The 17,184-nt window shown below is 47.4% G+C and overlaps 1 protein-coding gene across 2 annotated transcripts in view; it reads right to left on the bottom strand.

The window, feature by feature from the left end:
• The window catches only part of LOC135906397 (glutamate receptor ionotropic, kainate 2-like), a 331,052-nt gene that overhangs the window by 311,423 nt on the left and 2,445 nt on the right, over nucleotides 1-17,184 (bottom strand). The window lies entirely within an intron of this gene.

The following is a 17,184-nucleotide window of genomic DNA, read 5'->3' as shown; positions in this document are numbered from 1 at the left end:
CGAAAATTGGTTAGATTTTTCTTTTCCGCCGTAGCGACATCCGACGCAGGACGCGGCACGCGGTACGGCGGACGCTGACGCCTGATTTTTCTGCGAAACGGGGCCCTTAATGCTGTCGCGTTATACGCACGCGGTTCATGTTACTACAGCTACAGAAAAAAAAAAAAAATTTAATCGCGTTTGTGCCTGTAAAGCGTGTTTCTTTTCTTGCAGACCTGCACAAGGGAAAGACAGCTTGCCCAAGTGACGATAGTTGATCGACGGAACATCCCATGGCGAATTAATATATAATAAAAAGTTAGATAACTCCTGAACGCATAACTATGAAAATAAATATTCAACACCACACATAAAGTGAGGTAGAATGGCAAGCCTACGAACATACATTGCTAATCAGAGGATAGGTTCCAGGTATTCTTGGTATTTACGTTCTTTACTCTTAACTCGGGTGCGAAAACGTAGCCGATTAGCGGTCAATGTCGGCGGCTAAGAAAGAGTAACGAAACCAGATATTCCAATTCTTTTCTTAAAAGCTTCCGTCTTTATTGAACGGCGCGAATTTAACTACACTACGCTTGTTATACTGAAGTATATTAATATTATCTTCTTTGTGGCTTCTAGAATGCACTAACCTTATAGCTTAAAGTTCTTATCATAGACTTTATTACCTGCATTCGCCTTACGAAAATTTATTCAACCAGCACTGTAACCGGTAAATGCATTCTATTAACGACATACATAAGACATCAAACTACAGCAGCCCTCTGGGAAGTGTTTTATCCTCTAAAAACACAAGTTATTGTTATACATCACACCTTTATCATCATAGATTACTTTCCATACAGTGAACAACGCACATTTTGTCGTATAGCAAAAGAAGAAAAAAATAATCATGCAGATCCAACGCATATGTTCGAATCTATGTGGAACGAAGTTATCGTGATCGAAGTGGTTGATGAAATGCTATAAACTTGCCCATTGCATTACTGCGTCATTAGCCTAAAGGATAAAGGAAGCGGGCACTTGCGTGTGTTCTGGCGCGCAAAACTGCCCTAATGAAGAGAGTTTCAACCTCGAAACTGTTGGAAAAAAAACAAGCTTTTTTAAAATAAAGTTTTCGTTTACAATAACACCTCCATTGTGCCATCATTTTTTTTCATATAACAACTGGCCCATTGGTATTCTACCGTCTTCTGATATACATACCTGTACCACGTGACCGGCTTCCCACTCTTCACACATGTACACTTCTTTTCTTCGCGTTGACACTCCTAGTGCTAACGCATTAAGAAAAAAGTGCCTTTGTCGACTGATGGTTAGATTTATGGGCTGCTGTGCCGGGGGGCCGCCGGACGCGCTTCTTTTCTTTATTTTCTTTTCATTCTTTTTTTTTTCTGGAAGTGAGGTGTATCGATCTACTTGGCGAAACGCGGCCAGTGACCGACCAACGAACCAACCGACCCAGTCGATAGCATGAGATGGTAGGCAACGAGAGCTTCGCTTGAAAAGAAAGAAAGAAAGAAAGAAAACAAATGCTGCTTGCTTTATGTTTGTAATTATTGTGCCACATTATCCTATCAACGGGCCCAACCTGCAAGCCGACAAACAAGCTCGTTTACAGGCGCACCCTCTGTTGAGTGTGTTGTTACTGAGACATGGGGACTGTTTCAGGACTTAAGAATATAGAGCAGTAACATGTAGCACTGCGCTGTCTTTCTTTTAATCCTTATTATAGCCTCATATCACGCGCTGAACGCTCTGATCCCATTCGTTCTCAACTTTCCTTCTTTCTTTCTTTCTTTCTTTCTTTCTTTCTTTCTTTCTTTCTTTCTTTCTTTCTTTCTTTCTTTCTTTCTTTCTTTCTTTCTTTCTTTCTTTCTTTCTTTCTTTCTTACCTCTGCTTCTCAACGCTTACGTACGGCTAATAGAGGTACAAATGAGCGTTCGTGTCGGCTTCAAAACCCCATCACACCGTCCTCGCATTACAGCCTGAGCAGGCAACCTTTATTTCTTACGCCGCGGCGTCTCGCTCTGATTCTCGCCGTCGCCTCCACAGAGCCGACAACACACGGCTTTCAGTGGCACCTCACTCTGCCCTGGGGGAGGCTAGATTGCGTGTTTCGGCGCGTGAAGTTACGTTGTCGCTGGCGCGCGGATCCTGGCTGCCCACCGGGGCGCAGTTAATCGCGTCAACGAAGCGTCCTGGCTGGAGATGCGCAACCTCGATCCCTAATTACTCGGTGCGTCGAATATTGAACGTCGACCCGTTTTAACCAACGGTTGGGTAACACTGAATTACGCAGCAGGCGTTCTTACGGTTCCCTGGCGATATGACACCGAAAAAATAAATGATTGATTCGCCCTCAGCTAAGGATTGCGCCACAGGTAAAAGGTGTTCACGAGCCTGTTGGCATTATCTAAGCGGTTGTCGTATTAACTGACGAGCGTCGTCGAACTCTTTCAAGTTGCCACAGACATTCTTGTTCTACGCATAACGCTGTCCCAATGTATACCAGAGTATCCATTTTTGTGTAACTATTTATTCGACGCATTCGTGTGCGAGAAACTCATGTCCTGCGTCACGGAGTAACACAGACAGAAGCGGCGACTCGCCTGATAAGGCATTCAAACGAGTGTCTCGGCGAGCTAGATGCTTCGTTGTGGAAATGAAAGATAGCGCGGTGACTTGTTACTAGGACCCAGAGCGGCGTCGCCTGCAGCGGCCTATGCACAGAAGGATGCGGAACAAGGCGCGCGGTAATACAAAGTGGGCTTTGTGTTCGTCGACCAATTCGCTTGTTGCCGAACCCTGGGCGCGTTTCTCCTGTTTGCCGATTGGTGCGCTTTGTGCGTGCATGTGCTAATGACTTCCGCTTGTCACCTGCCGAAGTTCGCAGGAAATGTCGTTGTTTTTAATGGGATGAAATTCAACCAGAATCGGTGTCATTTTCATGGGAGTGGTTGTTAAGCAAACTCACTTTGTACGTCGGTATTATTTTTTTTTTGCTAAAGCTACATCTCTAAATATTAAACTGCAATAAAAAGCTGGAGACAGTTGCCTCATATGTGTGGACTTTCTATATGAAACATAGAGAATATCTGATGTAAAACTTTTTTTTAACTGCTCGCCTTTTCCTGTGTTCTCTGCCTATAGTCACTGATTAGTGTAATCTCTTAATTACTTAAAGTTGTGAATGGTGCGCTGACACACACGCCATGAGGGGCCACCATGAGGGTAGACTGCATATATATATATATATATATATATATATATATATATATATATATATATATTGTTACGTCCAAGCGCGTCAAAGGGACGCGGGGATCAAGAAGAGAGGGGAAGAGGAGAACGAAGACTGTGCAGCGGCCATTCCTGTTGTTCGTAGCCTGCCGTTCCTGCTCTCGCACGCCTCAATAAACCCCTTTTCCCCGTGCTTGTAACAAATTGGTGGACGGTGCGGGGTACACCTCGTAACCACGGAGCCTACGCTGCTACAACTTCGCCGAAGCCGTCGACTTGCCGGACTTCCGCCACCCTCACCTGACATGCCTGAATACGCCTGCCAGACTCCCGAAGGATCCGACGCGGCTTCTAGGCCAGCACCTGGTGTACCGTGGCAATACTACCGCGTGCCACTCACTTTCGGAGGAAAAGCCGGAGAAGATGTCGACGAGTGGCTCACGAACTACCGAAGGGTGAGCCGGTCTAACGGTTGGAACACGACCGCACAGTTGTCCAATGTTGTATTTTCCCTTACCGACACTGCGCTCGTCTGGTACGAGAATCACGAAGACACGCTCACTTCGTGGGAGCTTTTCGTCGAGGAGCTCAGAGCGTGTTTTGGAGATTCTAGCGCAAAAAAGAAACGCGCTGAACAGACGCTTTCGCAACGAGCTCAGATTCCCGGCGAGACCTGTACGACTTATATAGAAGAAGTGCTGAAACTGTGTAAAATAGTCAACTCTCAAATGTCTGAAGATGACAAAGTTGGACATTTGTTGAAAGGAATAGCCGAAGACGTCTACAATTTTTTGATCGGCAAGGAAAGCTTGGATTCCGTGTCTGACGTCATTCGCCACTGCCGAACCTTTGAGACGCTGAAGATGCGACGGATAATACCGAAGTTTGGTCGCCTGACTAATGTCACGACGGTGGCGAGTGTAGACCCAAGCTCGTGTGTTGACCTTCCATCCACTATACGGCAGATTGTTCGTGAAGAGTTGCTCCATCAGGAAGAGATGTACCGTTGCACACCCGGCATCACTGGCGCGTACTCACCACACGAGATGAGAAACACGGCCGTTTCGACGACATGGCAACCCACGGTGAACTCAGCGACCATCGAGTATAGGTCTACCCCACAAACGAGAGGGACCATGAGCTATCAAGGCCATGACTACGACCAACGCCCACGCCGCACACACGCCTCCCAGCGGCCGATGCCTAGCCATGATGAATGTCACCCACCTACTGTCTATGCAGTCGACAGCAACATGCGCGACTACATGGAAGAACATCGCAATTTGAGGCATCTGCCGGTATGTTTCCAATGCGGTGTCGCGGGCCACATAGCGAGGTTCTGCAATCGTCGCCCAACGACGTGGAATGGTCGATCCGGATCTTCAACAAGGCCCACACCTCCTACGAGGACAACTCAACAGCCGTACACCACCTCTTGGTCAGCTGGCGTCCCTTCTGGCAACGATTACTGGCAGAGAAGCTTCCGGAGCCGCTCGCCCGCATCTGACAGGAGTTTGACGCCACCGCCGACTTCTCGTGCACCGCGTTTACGTGAATCTCCATCGCCAGTGCGCCGCTCCGCCTCGCCTTCACAACCGGAAAACTAGCTAGCGCGGCCGATGGGGGTGAGGTCGCTCGACACGTGCTATCGACAGAAATGCCCCCTGCAGTTGCTATGATTAAGAACAAAGTGCATGTACTTGTTGATGGTGTTGCTACAATGGCTTTAGTGGATACCGGAGCAACTGTATCCGTAATGAGTCTCGGTTTTAAAGGTCGGTTGGGGCGTAAAGTTGTATTTCGGTGGGACCAGGCTGCAACGTTTTGTGGAGTGAGCGGCGAGTCGTTGCGCCCTGTTTGTGTGTGCACTGCTGACGTATCCTTGGCTGGTGGAGTTTTCGCGACGGAATTTGTAGTTATTCCCCGATCGACGCACGAAGTGATTTTGGGCATCGACTTTTTGCGACAGTGTGGTGCGACCGTCGACTGTCGCACGGGGGAAGTTTGCGTCGATGGCCATGTTTCTTCCGGGCTCTTAGAGGAGACTTGCAGTCAAGGTGAACTTTGTGTATCTGCAGATACTGTTGTGCCTGCGTCCACCTCTGTGTGCGTGCCGGTTGTGTGTCGCGGTGAAGTGCCAGACAGTTTCGATGCCTCCGTAGAGCCAATGCATCTAAATTGTATGAAGAAGAACATTTTTGTCCCTCATTGTGTGGTATCCATCGGCAAGGGGCGTGCTGGCTTGTGGACGGCCAACTGCTCGGCAGAACCCGTCCTGCTTCCAGACGGCCTGAAACTCGCCTACTTTACAGAATACTCGTCCTCGTCCGTAGCCGTACTAACAGATCCGCCGTGTGAACCTGCTGACCTTCGCCACGTCTCAGACAAAAAGCTTCTGTCTATGATAAACAAGTCACTCAGCACGAGGGAGCGCCATACCTTGGTGGATACGCTTTCTAAGCATCTGTCAGTGTTTGACTTTGCGCAGCCGGACAAAGCATTCTCGATTCCCGAGTCACGAACACGTTATACTATAGATACGGGATCTGCGCGCCCGATCAGGCAAAAGCCTTATCGCGTGTCGCCTAACGAGCGGAAGATAATTGGGGAACAAGTGAGTGACATGATGAAAAATGGAATAATACAAGAGTCCTCGAGTCCTTGGGCAGCTCCGGTCATACTTGTCAGAAAGAAAGACGGTAACTGGAGATTTTGCGTAGATTATCGAAGATTAAACGCCGTGACTAAGAAGGATGTCTACCCCCTGCCCCGGATTGATGATGCAATTGATTGCCTGCATTCGGCCTCTTATTTTTCTTCAGTGGACCTGCGCTCAGGATATTGGCAAATCCCTATACACCCGGCAGACAAGGAGAAAACAGCGTTCATAACCCCGGATGGATTATTCGAATTCAATGTGATGCCATTTGGGTTGTGCAACGCTCCAGCAACCTTTGAAAGGTTCATGGACACCATTCTGCGTGGGTTAAAGTGGAACATCTGTATGTGCTATCTTGACGACGTTGTTATATTTGGGCGCACATTCAATGAGCACAATACGCGCCTGGATATTGTCCTCGACTGCATCAAAAACGCTGGCCTGGTTCTGAACTCCAAGAAATGTCACTTTGGTGACCGTCAAACCCTTGTGCTGGGTCACCTTGTTGACAAAGACGGTATCCGGCCTGATCCCCTCAAGACGGCAGCTGTCGAGGCATTCAGTGCACCGCAGTCAGTGAAGCAACTTCGCAGTTTTCTGGGCCTTTGCTCTTACTTTCGCCGATTTATTCCTGGTTTTGCTGACGTCGCTTATCCTCTGACAAATCTGCTACATAAAGACGGACGGTTTGACTGGACACCCGAGTGCGATTCTGCATTTCGTCAGCTGAAGTTCCTGTTAACCTCCCGACCTATCCTTCGCCACTTCAATCCTACTGCGCCGACAGAAATCCACACAGATGCTAGTGGCGTTGGTCTGGGTGCCGTATTGGTCCAACGCTATGACGACCGTCAGCACGTGATTGCTTACGCAAGCCGCTCATTAAGCAAACCTGAACGGAATTACACGGTGACAGAGCAAGAATGCCTCGCTGTAATCTTTGCGGTTCAGCGATTTCGCTCGTACTTGTACGGACGCCCATTCCAAGTCGTCACAGACCACCATTCCCTGTGCTGGCTCGTGAACCTTCGCGACCCTTGTGGTCGCCTTGCGCGCTGGGCTTTGAGGTTGCAGGAATATAACTTCACTGTTTCCTACAAGAGTGGCCGAAAACACGCTGACGCAGACTGCCTTTCCCGTATGCCGCTTGCCACGACGGACTGCGACGCAGACGATTTTGATCATCTCGTCGCTTCTGTGACACCCGCTTTTCCGGATATCGATGCGTTCAAAGCAGAACAACGGACAGACACTAAATTGGAGCCACTCTTTACTTCTGCCCATTCAAGTGCAACAAGCAGCTACTGTGTACGTGACGGGCTCCTGTACAAAAGGAACTACTCAAGCACGGGTGCACGCTTCCTTCTAGTGGTGCCGGAGCGTCTCCGGCCAGCAATCCTTCAGGCTATGCACGATGACCCTACCTCCGGTCACTTAGGCACTGTGCGCACACTTTATCGCATTCAAGAACGCTTTTACTGGCCCCGGATGAGACATTCGGTTGAGTTTTATGTCGCCAGCTGCATACAGTGCCAACGTCGGAAACGCCCAACCACTGCCCCATCTGGTCTCCTTCAACCTGTGCCGCCTTCCAGCTCACCCTTTCGGCAAGTTGGAATTGATCTGTTGGGCCCTTTTCCAAAGTCATCTAAGGGGAACCGCTGGATAATTGTCTGCGCCGACTATTTCACACGCTATTGCGAGACGGCGGCTATACCATCAGCAACTGCCACCGAAGTGTCGCTTTTCTTACTTTACGCTATTGTTCTACGGCATGGACCGCCTGGTGTTATCATAAGTGACCGGGGACGTCAATTCACGGCGGATATCGTGGAAGAACTTGTGCGTTTATGTAACTCGCACCTCCGGCACTCGACGCCGTATCATCCCCAAACGAACGGCCTCACTGAGCGCACTAATCGAACAATCACCAATATGCTTTCCATGTATGTTGCGTCCGATCACAAGAATTGGGATGAAGTTCTACCGTTTATTACTTACGCCTACAACACCGCCAAGCACGAGACAACCGGCTACAGCCCCTTCTTCCTTCTATATGCTCGGCCGCCCCGGTATACGCTCGACACTGTCCTCCCTTTTTACGACCACGACAATCCTACGGTCGCCGATGCGCTATGCCTCGCTGAAGAGGCTCGGCGACTTGCGCGTCTTCGGACTTTGGCATCACAAGAAAACTCCAAAGCCCGCTACGACGCACGACATCGGCCTGTTACATATCACCCTGGTGATCTCGTTTGGCTTTGGACTCCCACAAGGAAGCGCGGTTTGTGTCAAAAGCTGCTGGCAAACTACGATGGACCGTATGTTGTCATCGACAAAGTCAGCGAAGTTAACTATACTCTCGCGCGCCTCACGAACACTGGTAGACGTTCTGCTAGGACACAAGTCGCACATGTCGCACGGTTGAAATCATGCACGCCACGACAAGCTAGTTGACTCGCCCAGGGGGCTTTGTCTGCGAGGGGAGGCATGTTACGTCCAAGCGCGTCAAAGGGACGCGGGGATCAAGAAGAGAGGGGAAGAGGAGAACGAAGACTGTGCAGCGGCCATTCCTGTTGTTCGTAGCCTGCCGTTCCTGCTCTCGCACGCCTCAATAAACCCCTTTTCCCCGTGCTTGTAACAATATATATATATATATATATATATATATATATATATATATATATATATATATATATATATATATATATATATATATATATATATATATATTCTCGTTTTTCTGAAAAATGAACAGTTGATAGTTCGTGCTCGCCGTCCTGTGTGTTTGTACTCACACACAGGACGCCGAACGCCTGTCCATTTGGTATTTTTCGCGCAAATACTCTACTAATTGCGCAAATTTTTCTTAATTTGAAAGATAACTGAAAGGGTTCTCGACACCTTCATTTTTCCCGTTTGACCGCAACGCCGCTAGCTAATTTGGCGCCCACAGCTAGGCAAGAGAGAGTGGGTTTGAAAGTCACGAGGAAGAGAGGAGGTGAGCGAGAGCGGAGGCAGAGAGCCCGGTTGAATACCGGGCGCTTTTTTATCGCTGAGACATCAGATGGCCATGCTGAATGCATTGCAAGATGGGAGTGTCCGCGATGCCGTCTATATTACTGCGTGGTGCCGGTAATCGTGAGGATGTTCACTTACGCGAGCTAGCAGGTTTTAGTATTGAGAAAAATGGGGACGTATTCTGAAACGTTCGCCGCGGCGAACTTTTCGCACTGGCCACACCTCCGCCGTTGCTGCGCGCGCTGAATGGCTGCTTTGACAAAACCGGAAATTCACTTGCGCCACCTGAATTTCCGGTTTTGTCAAAGCAGCCATTCAGCGCGCGCCGCTAGGGCGGAGGCGTGGCCAGTGCGAAAAGTTCGCCGCGGCGAACGTTTCAGAATACGTCCCATGATTTCTACAAGAGATTTCGCATCTCTCCGCCACATTTGGCAATGATGCAAGTGCTTGCGGGCTCTCTCCTTGTTGTTGCTGCCCTTGCGGCACTTTCTTTTTTCACACAATTTCTCTAAAGAACTTACGTCGCTAAATTACTTCATGCTCTTACGCGTGTTCTATTTTATAAGTGCTCTGAAAATGTATCTACACGTCGCAGCAGTTATCTTTTGCGAAGTTCACTTCTGGATTGCCTTACATAAGTAAGTTTTTGCTGCAGGCGATGAGACGCCGAGGAACAAACTAAAGGGGATTGGGAAGATAAGAGCAGCGATGATGTAACCATCTCAGAAGCTACTCGGCTTTATCGCACAGGTCTTGCGTGTTGCCTTCGCGTGGTAAGCTGTTGTGTTTCCCTCTACTTCGGAGATGGTCTGCTTTAAGGGAGCCAATGTGATGGGTCCCTCTTTTTGGAAATGGATAGTCATTGAAGTATTTCCACTTGGTCTTGTAGGTATTAGGATCAATGTCATCAGGAGAATAACCGGCGAGGTTCAACGTTTTTCAATGGATAGGTAAGAGTGGCAATTATGAAACAAGTTGAGAGTCCATTCTACCTCGTTGTGTAAGCAGTTTGTGGCTAAAGTTGTCTGTGTTACACGCTAGAGCGATATATTCACGTTACTATTTCCTCGTTTACCGATTGCACTTGCATCTGATTGGAATCGCATTCACATAACTGCGCAATAACTTTTTTTCTGGATATATTTAGCCTAAGTTTGGTCTGGGCGCAAAAAAGTACAAACCTATTAATAAAATTTCTGCGAAATTTTACTCTTGTCGCGTTCTGACACACATTCCGTGAAATTATGACCAATAAACATGTGCGAGTGATCTCATCTCACTTCTGCGCACTAATACAATACACCACGACATCAAACATGCGCATATATTGTCGGCTAATAGGTATCTCTAAAGCACACTGACATCTTAATGGGATAGCGCATGATATTCAATGATTTTTTTTCATGTTCTCTTTCTTTTTAAAGTTACGTGCCCCATTCTCGTGCCATGGTACATGTGCCACATCGGATGTGCTGGTGGGGGCCTATATTTGAGCATTTCTCTAGAATGTCCAGGTGACACTGTAATAGAAGATGCATAGGATTCGTAAATGTACATCCATATGTATCGCATTTCCCGGTGTATTGAACTGTCATAGCCATTCTTCCCTCGACAAGCATCATGCATTGCCTTCGCCCTCGTTAAATCGCTACGTAGACGTACAGGTATATCACACTGTCCGTCCGCCTGATTTTAATGGATAGATGGATTGAATTCAACAAATATTAGGACGGGAGAATGTGTAAGGTGAGTCCCCCATTCCATGACTGGCGTTTGCAATTCGACGTAGCTTGTGAATGGTGTAGTGCATAAACATAAAAATTGCGTGATAATGAAGTTTTGCGCTTTGTGGTGCATTAACATAATCATTACGCGACATAAAATGTTGCATAGGATGACATCAAACAACATTGCACGTACTACGATTAGTTGCACAGCATTTAAATTACCGATTCACTAAAGCTTGACTTCACATATATTTGAACACGTGCTTTGGATGCACATAATTTCTTTTAATTTAGCTTTAGATCCCGTTTAGCGGGCAATAGTTTTTGTACTGACCTCCATAATGCAATGAAGGAAGCACTCCGCACAAGTAATCGGTTCATAACGGTTGGTTATAGTTACCCAGGAATTAACTGCTTCTGTGATCCTGCAGAATAAGGTTGTATTTATTTTTCTCTTTTTGCGTGTAACCTCATTTTGATATTAAATTTAAGCGGCTTGTCCTTTATAAACTTGCTGTGCTAATATTTTGAACTAAATAGTTAAAACATCAGCTGATTTCACCCATCCAATAACCCAGCCGGCTGGTTCTTTTCACCAGTGCGTCATTTGCTGGAACATTAACAAGTTTTGTCCTTGCTTAGAAATTGTTAAAAAGCTATAACAAACTACAGCAAGTCTGATTTTGTATCAAATAATTAGGATTTGAACCCGTTTGTACTTGAGGAGTAATTATCGCTTTCTAGTCACTATTTCCACGTGTAGAACTAATGTGTTTTTTTAATTATTAATCCCTGTGCCTGCCTACTGAAACGTGCGCCAGCCCTTCTGAGACATCTTATCCCTGTTTGTAGCTTTTATATCAACACTAATTTTTAATAATGTTAGTGATAATAATCATCTCCGTAAAGCCCATGGACCTTGCGGGTTTAAACGCAAGAAATGATAGAAAACGAAAGAGCTCTTCTTTGATCTTATATAAAGCCACACGAGCGGAAACGGAAGCCCGCGCCGGAGGTCGAGATGGGAAGAGACAAAGAAAATTCTTGGTATGACCAAGTAAGGCAACTACCCCCCAAAAAAGTTACAATAACCGCGTTTTCCATAAAGATCACGTAGAAAACGCGTAACAGATACGTTGGTTATAGACACTGCCCAAGCAGACCTTATGCTTTGGAAAGCAGGCTCTGAAATAAAACATGGCTGGGTATTCATAGCTGAACGTGTAAAGGGAGATGTACCGACCGTGCTTAATATCATTAACGACGTGTGCGCGACTAGCGCTATTTTGGTAAGCTAGTTCTCGAAGGCTACACAAAAGACTTTATTTTGAAGAGGGGAAGGGGGAGTTGTCGTAAGGCACATGTAGTACAAATAACAAAAGAAAGACATCGTATATAAAGAAAGACATACATCCTCATCTGGTGCATGAACTGCAACAACTTATTTGCGTATTTGTCCTTATCTAGCACGTGTAGTCGCCTGAAACATTAGCCCCGAGTTGGGCTTCCGTGAGTATCCGGTGCTCAATATCCCGAGAAAGTCATTCCTTGCGCTAACTTACAAATAAAACTCCGCGCCATAAACTCGAGGGCATGTTCGCGGTTATCGCGCGTGTCGCTTTCAAGGTTACTACTTAACGGAGCGTACGTGCATTTGAAGTTTCGTGTGCAATAATTTGTTAATTATTTATAAGAGGCACTCTTCGTAATGAATTATTGATGGTTATTGGAGTTTATTGGCGCAAGGGCCAGACGTGGCCAGCGAGCTCCGCGTTACGCATTACTGTGGCTCGCGATTAAGTTCACGAGGGAACAAGAAAAACAGTAAGTAAAAGGGCACAGCGATTCTCAAACTCCATCGCAAAAGCACGCAATATTTTCCAAACGCGTGACCCCCGAACATCAAACTCGTTGCGGCGATTCAGCGATACCTGCCCCACCTGTGGGACCCCTCCGCGTGGCAACGAAAAGGGCAATGCTCATTGCTATGCAGCAACAAGCACAGTTCACGCCAGGTCGACGATGCGGATTCAATTTCGTCTCTGGTGCGACTGTGACAGCTGCGGGTGAAAGCGTAATAAATTGCCTCGATGCGCGCAAAGAAGCAACCGCTTCCATTGGAGCGAGGGCGAAGGGGCTCCGGCGTTGAAGCAGCGCGTGGCGTTAATATTCTGCTTTGACGAGCTTGGCGAAACGTAGGCCTCTCTTGGCTTTTTTTGTTTTTCTTTTGCCGTATTTATCTGTTCCAGTCGTTCAATGCTAAATAAAACGCCACCCCGCACAAGCACAAAGTTTGGGCCACGCCACTTTTCCCGCACGCCCGGCGTAGCGCTCAAATTGCCCGGCGCTACAGCGTGGGCTGTTATCCTGGAACCCGCTGCGCCCAAGGAAAATGATGAGAAGTGAACGAATGGCAAGTACTTTGAGACGGGGCATCGGCAGTGCAGCTGCTGCTGCAGCTTCACTCTCCCATCTGGTGCTGATTCTTCTCCACGCCTTCGGAAATTAGCCGCGCTGCGTTTATTGTGTGCGTCGCATTTGTGTGTGCGTGCGGGGGAGGCGTAGAAGTGCTGCGTAAGTGCGTGGGTTTGTGCGTTTATGTATACGCGCGTGTTTGTGTTGTGCGTCTGCGTTAGCCTCCCCCCTCACCCACCCGGGGTTTGCGTATCAGGGTGCGAGTGTGTGTTCCCCTACTTGTGGAATAACATCGGCTGCCTAAATTGGCTCACCTTTACGTTTTTTTCTCCCGACTATATGTGCGTTTTGTTTTTCTTCAGAGGAAACTGTGTGTTTGGTGTTTGCACTGGAATTTGGTTGCTTCGATAGGTTTCCCTTGTGTTTGCCTTCCTGGTTGGCAGCTTTTGCCATGGGGTCAGCAGTGCCTTCGTGAGTTTGGGGCTGGCAAACGTCCACTATGACTTTCTTCGCGGCATCTGCAGACGTGGGAGTTCGATCGGCTGGCTTCATGCTCGATCGCCAGATAAATCACCCGCGTGCCGTAGTTAGCTGTCACGACGTACTTAAAGAGAGCAACGGGGAAACACAGAGGGTGGAGCTCGCCCGGGATGTGCGTCTTTACGTACTTTTCCTTTGCAAGTATTCTGTTAGATTAAAGAAAAGAAAGTTTGTATTGATCACACTTGCCACGGCGTCGTTTATAAAATACAAACTGTCGTTTTTCTTTTATGGAAGCGCAGGGGGGAAAAACGACAAACCCTTCCCCTACAGGAAAATGGCGGTGAGCGAAACTTGTACTGCATGCGCTTGACCTTCGTCACGGTTACGTAACCCACAGGGAACGGTGCCGGATTGCTTCGGGCCTCCACTCCCTCAGCTCTGGACGTCCTTCTCGTTGCTGTCGGATTGCCTGGGCTCGGGCAGCCCTAACGGCTGGATCGGCGCGTCGATGGCGAGCCCTTTCACGGGCGAGCTCTCGCCGCCACTCGTCGAAGGCTGCCAGTTCCTCGGGGGAACGCACAAAGCGTGGCTGTCCCATCCTTTTTCCGAGAATGAACTGAACGGAAACGAAGCCGGCGGCAGCGTGCGCGACACCCTTTCCTGCCCTTTCCGTCCCTAGCGGAAGTGAAACGGCTCAGATTGGTTGAGCGCGTGGCGTGAACGCGCGCCTATGCAGCTGGAATCCTTCCTAATGACTCACGTTCCGGTGCCAGCGCAGTTTTCAACTCATCAAACCGCTCCGCTCTGGGAGCAACTGGATTTCTTTGCATGACCATGTCACCACCGAAACTTGTGAGCAGATACAAGCTTCGCTTGAAAATCTTGGGCTCCAATCCACGCTGTGAAGTTGGTTGCACAGTGAAGCTGTAAACAACACCTAGAACAATTAACCATTGCGACGTGGCTTGAGATTTATCGCATGACAACATTCAGAAATGCACTTCACCTAATCACTAGCCGAAGACGTTTGAACGGCCTGCGACTTCGCTTGAGCCGCTACTTCGTGCACCTACAAAGAGCTGACCAGAGACAACCGGAATGTACTTAGCGAGGAACCACAGTCGATCACACATGGGGCACCTAAATCCGATTTGTGCGTCGAGAAATTTCTTTGTAAATTTAGAATTGGCACCCTTGAAACGATTGATTACATTGTACCTTCGTCGCTTGACCGGATTTTTGCTTTCACGACATTCACCATCATCCTGCCGCACTCGGCGCTTCCGCTGAGCGTCCTAGACACTATGTTCATCAGTGGCACGAGCACGACGGCGTTGCTGAGATTGTCGTCTCTGTTCTCTTAGTTGCTCCTCGTATGCACGTTGCTCTTCAGGAGTCCTCACTATATATTACTTTTGCATAGCCCTGTCACAACACAAATACAATGTCTTACTAGACGGGTCCTCTTTAGATAAGTGTGTAATGTAGTGACCTCACGTCTTGTGTTACAAACTGTGCCGTAACAAAGCTGTATTTTAATTTATATTTTTTATGGGTATTGACGTCATGCCCCTCTGTTACAAGCGGATGCTGTTATCAATCATTCTGTGCTTCCCATTGGATGACCACCTTATCATCCATCATGTTGACGCGAGATGTGTTTTATGCTTTTCTTCATCGAAACGACCTATCTGGCATGCACTGTATGTGTGATTCGAAAGGATATGCACACTTCTCGCATCAATTTTAGCCTACGATTGCACAACCCGCGGGAACGGCTCACGAAAGAGGGTATTTTTGCCAACAGACACGACAAAGGCATTAGGGGTAGAGGTGTGCACCTTTGTTGTAAAAACAGTTGAACCATGTTCGATTCATACCGAAGAAAGTAAGCGCCACATGGAAAGCTTACCATGGCCCAAATATATGCTTTATGAATAAACTCTCGTGTAATTGTTCGCAAGAACTGTTTGCAATAGAGCTTCCTTAGTTAAATAGGGTGTCAGCATCGATTGGTGCCTCACAATGAATAAGAAGTTCCGAGACCACCGCCCATATCGGTAAATGCTATCTTCATTTATCGAATGCCCCTTCAGAACTATCACCGCGGACAAAAGACCTGTTCGGTGCTTCGCTTTAGACGTACACGCTGGATAAAGTGAAACTGATAGAGGTCAACTAAGGGAATTTCTACAAAAGTGAAACTGGTTCCTGCGAGCCTCTGAACAAGTCGGTTCCGTGCTTTTCTGTTCCATCCTAAGCGGCGCACTAGATATTCACAGTCTTTTCTCAGCGATAGAATACAGACCCGCAAGAAATAATCATGCGCCATGTTTAGTATACGGCGAATTTCGTATTCAGTCGCAACAGAAGATATGCTTCAACGCTGTATATAAGCCGTACATAAAGCACGTTCAGACAGCCAGCAGAAAAAAACAACGTTGAAAGTAAAAAGAACAAAACAGAAATTAGGAAAGTTTCTGTGAGAGCACTTCGCTAATGCAAGAGGCGCGGCATAGTTCAGTTTAGAATAAAACTAAAAAAGATCTCATGTGAAAAGAGACAGCTAGCATTGCGACACAACATTGTGGTCCAATCATTCCATTGGCCTCCCAGCGCTTTCATTTGTGTTTAAGGGCATGGTTGGTCGGAGGCTCAGAGCAAAGAGGTCTCTTGGGAAGAAAGGCTATTTTCGCATCACCGACATCTCGATCTAGAAGTGCACAGATTCATACGCAACGCAGGCTCGTCGCATCTCAACTAAAGTTTCGTACTAAGCAACCGTGCACTTAGAGGAAATATTGGAGCATGATGATGTAGTGTTCGGATGAAGCTTTTCAATTGAGCTCTTTTACGTTGAAAGTTACCGTAAGTTTGATTCACTTTGACGGCTGAATTCGCGATACATGAAGTAAAAGGTGGGCATAGGCAACAGCTCCCCATAGCTTCAATGCCTTCGCCGTGTCGTAATTCCTTCTCGTCTCATAAAGTCAATGAACAAGTTTGAAGAGCAGTTGGAGTAGCAAGGCTGGTGAGTATGCTAACTCTGTACACTGATACTGACTAAGATCACCGGGTTGATTAGGGACACATGATCTAGAATCTCGGTTGTTTGGTTCTGGTTCAGCATCCTTTTGTCGTATTCCTGGTACGTGTTGCAAACTAGGCGACGTTGATAGTAAATACAGAAACGGACACGCGTCCTTGAAGATTACTTTAGCGCTAGGCACCTTTGAAGGTAGTCACCTTGCACTATACAGAGAGCAGTATAATATAGACGTAAAGTTTTGAGATCGATTCGTCTTTCTTTTCCCCATGCTAATACGTGAACTCAAATCGGTAACCACACGCATGGCACATCTCGGGGGCACTTCGTTGCTTGAACAGGAAGGGCAACGTACTGCTACAACCGGCCCTAATCTTCGCTAGCTAGCAGCTGTCAGACTATTAATCTTTCCTCAAACTTTGCTGCTTAAGGACGACGTGTTTGTGCGACCATCTGTGACTTTTAATGCAATTTCTGTAAGACCACACGCGTCAGCAAACTCGCCGCAATTTCCTTCTTTCCTTCCCTCCTCTCTCCCTGTGATCTTTGTTTTCACCTTTCCCATTCCCCCGCTGTAGGGTAGCCAACC

The sequence above is a fragment of the Dermacentor albipictus genome, chromosome 5 (genome assembly GCF_038994185.2).
Source record: "Dermacentor albipictus isolate Rhodes 1998 colony chromosome 5, USDA_Dalb.pri_finalv2, whole genome shotgun sequence".
Lineage (NCBI taxonomy): Eukaryota > Metazoa > Arthropoda > Arachnida > Ixodida > Ixodidae > Dermacentor > Dermacentor albipictus.
The sequence above is the reverse complement of the archived record's forward strand: the minus strand, read 5'-3'. Positions and strand labels throughout refer to the sequence as shown.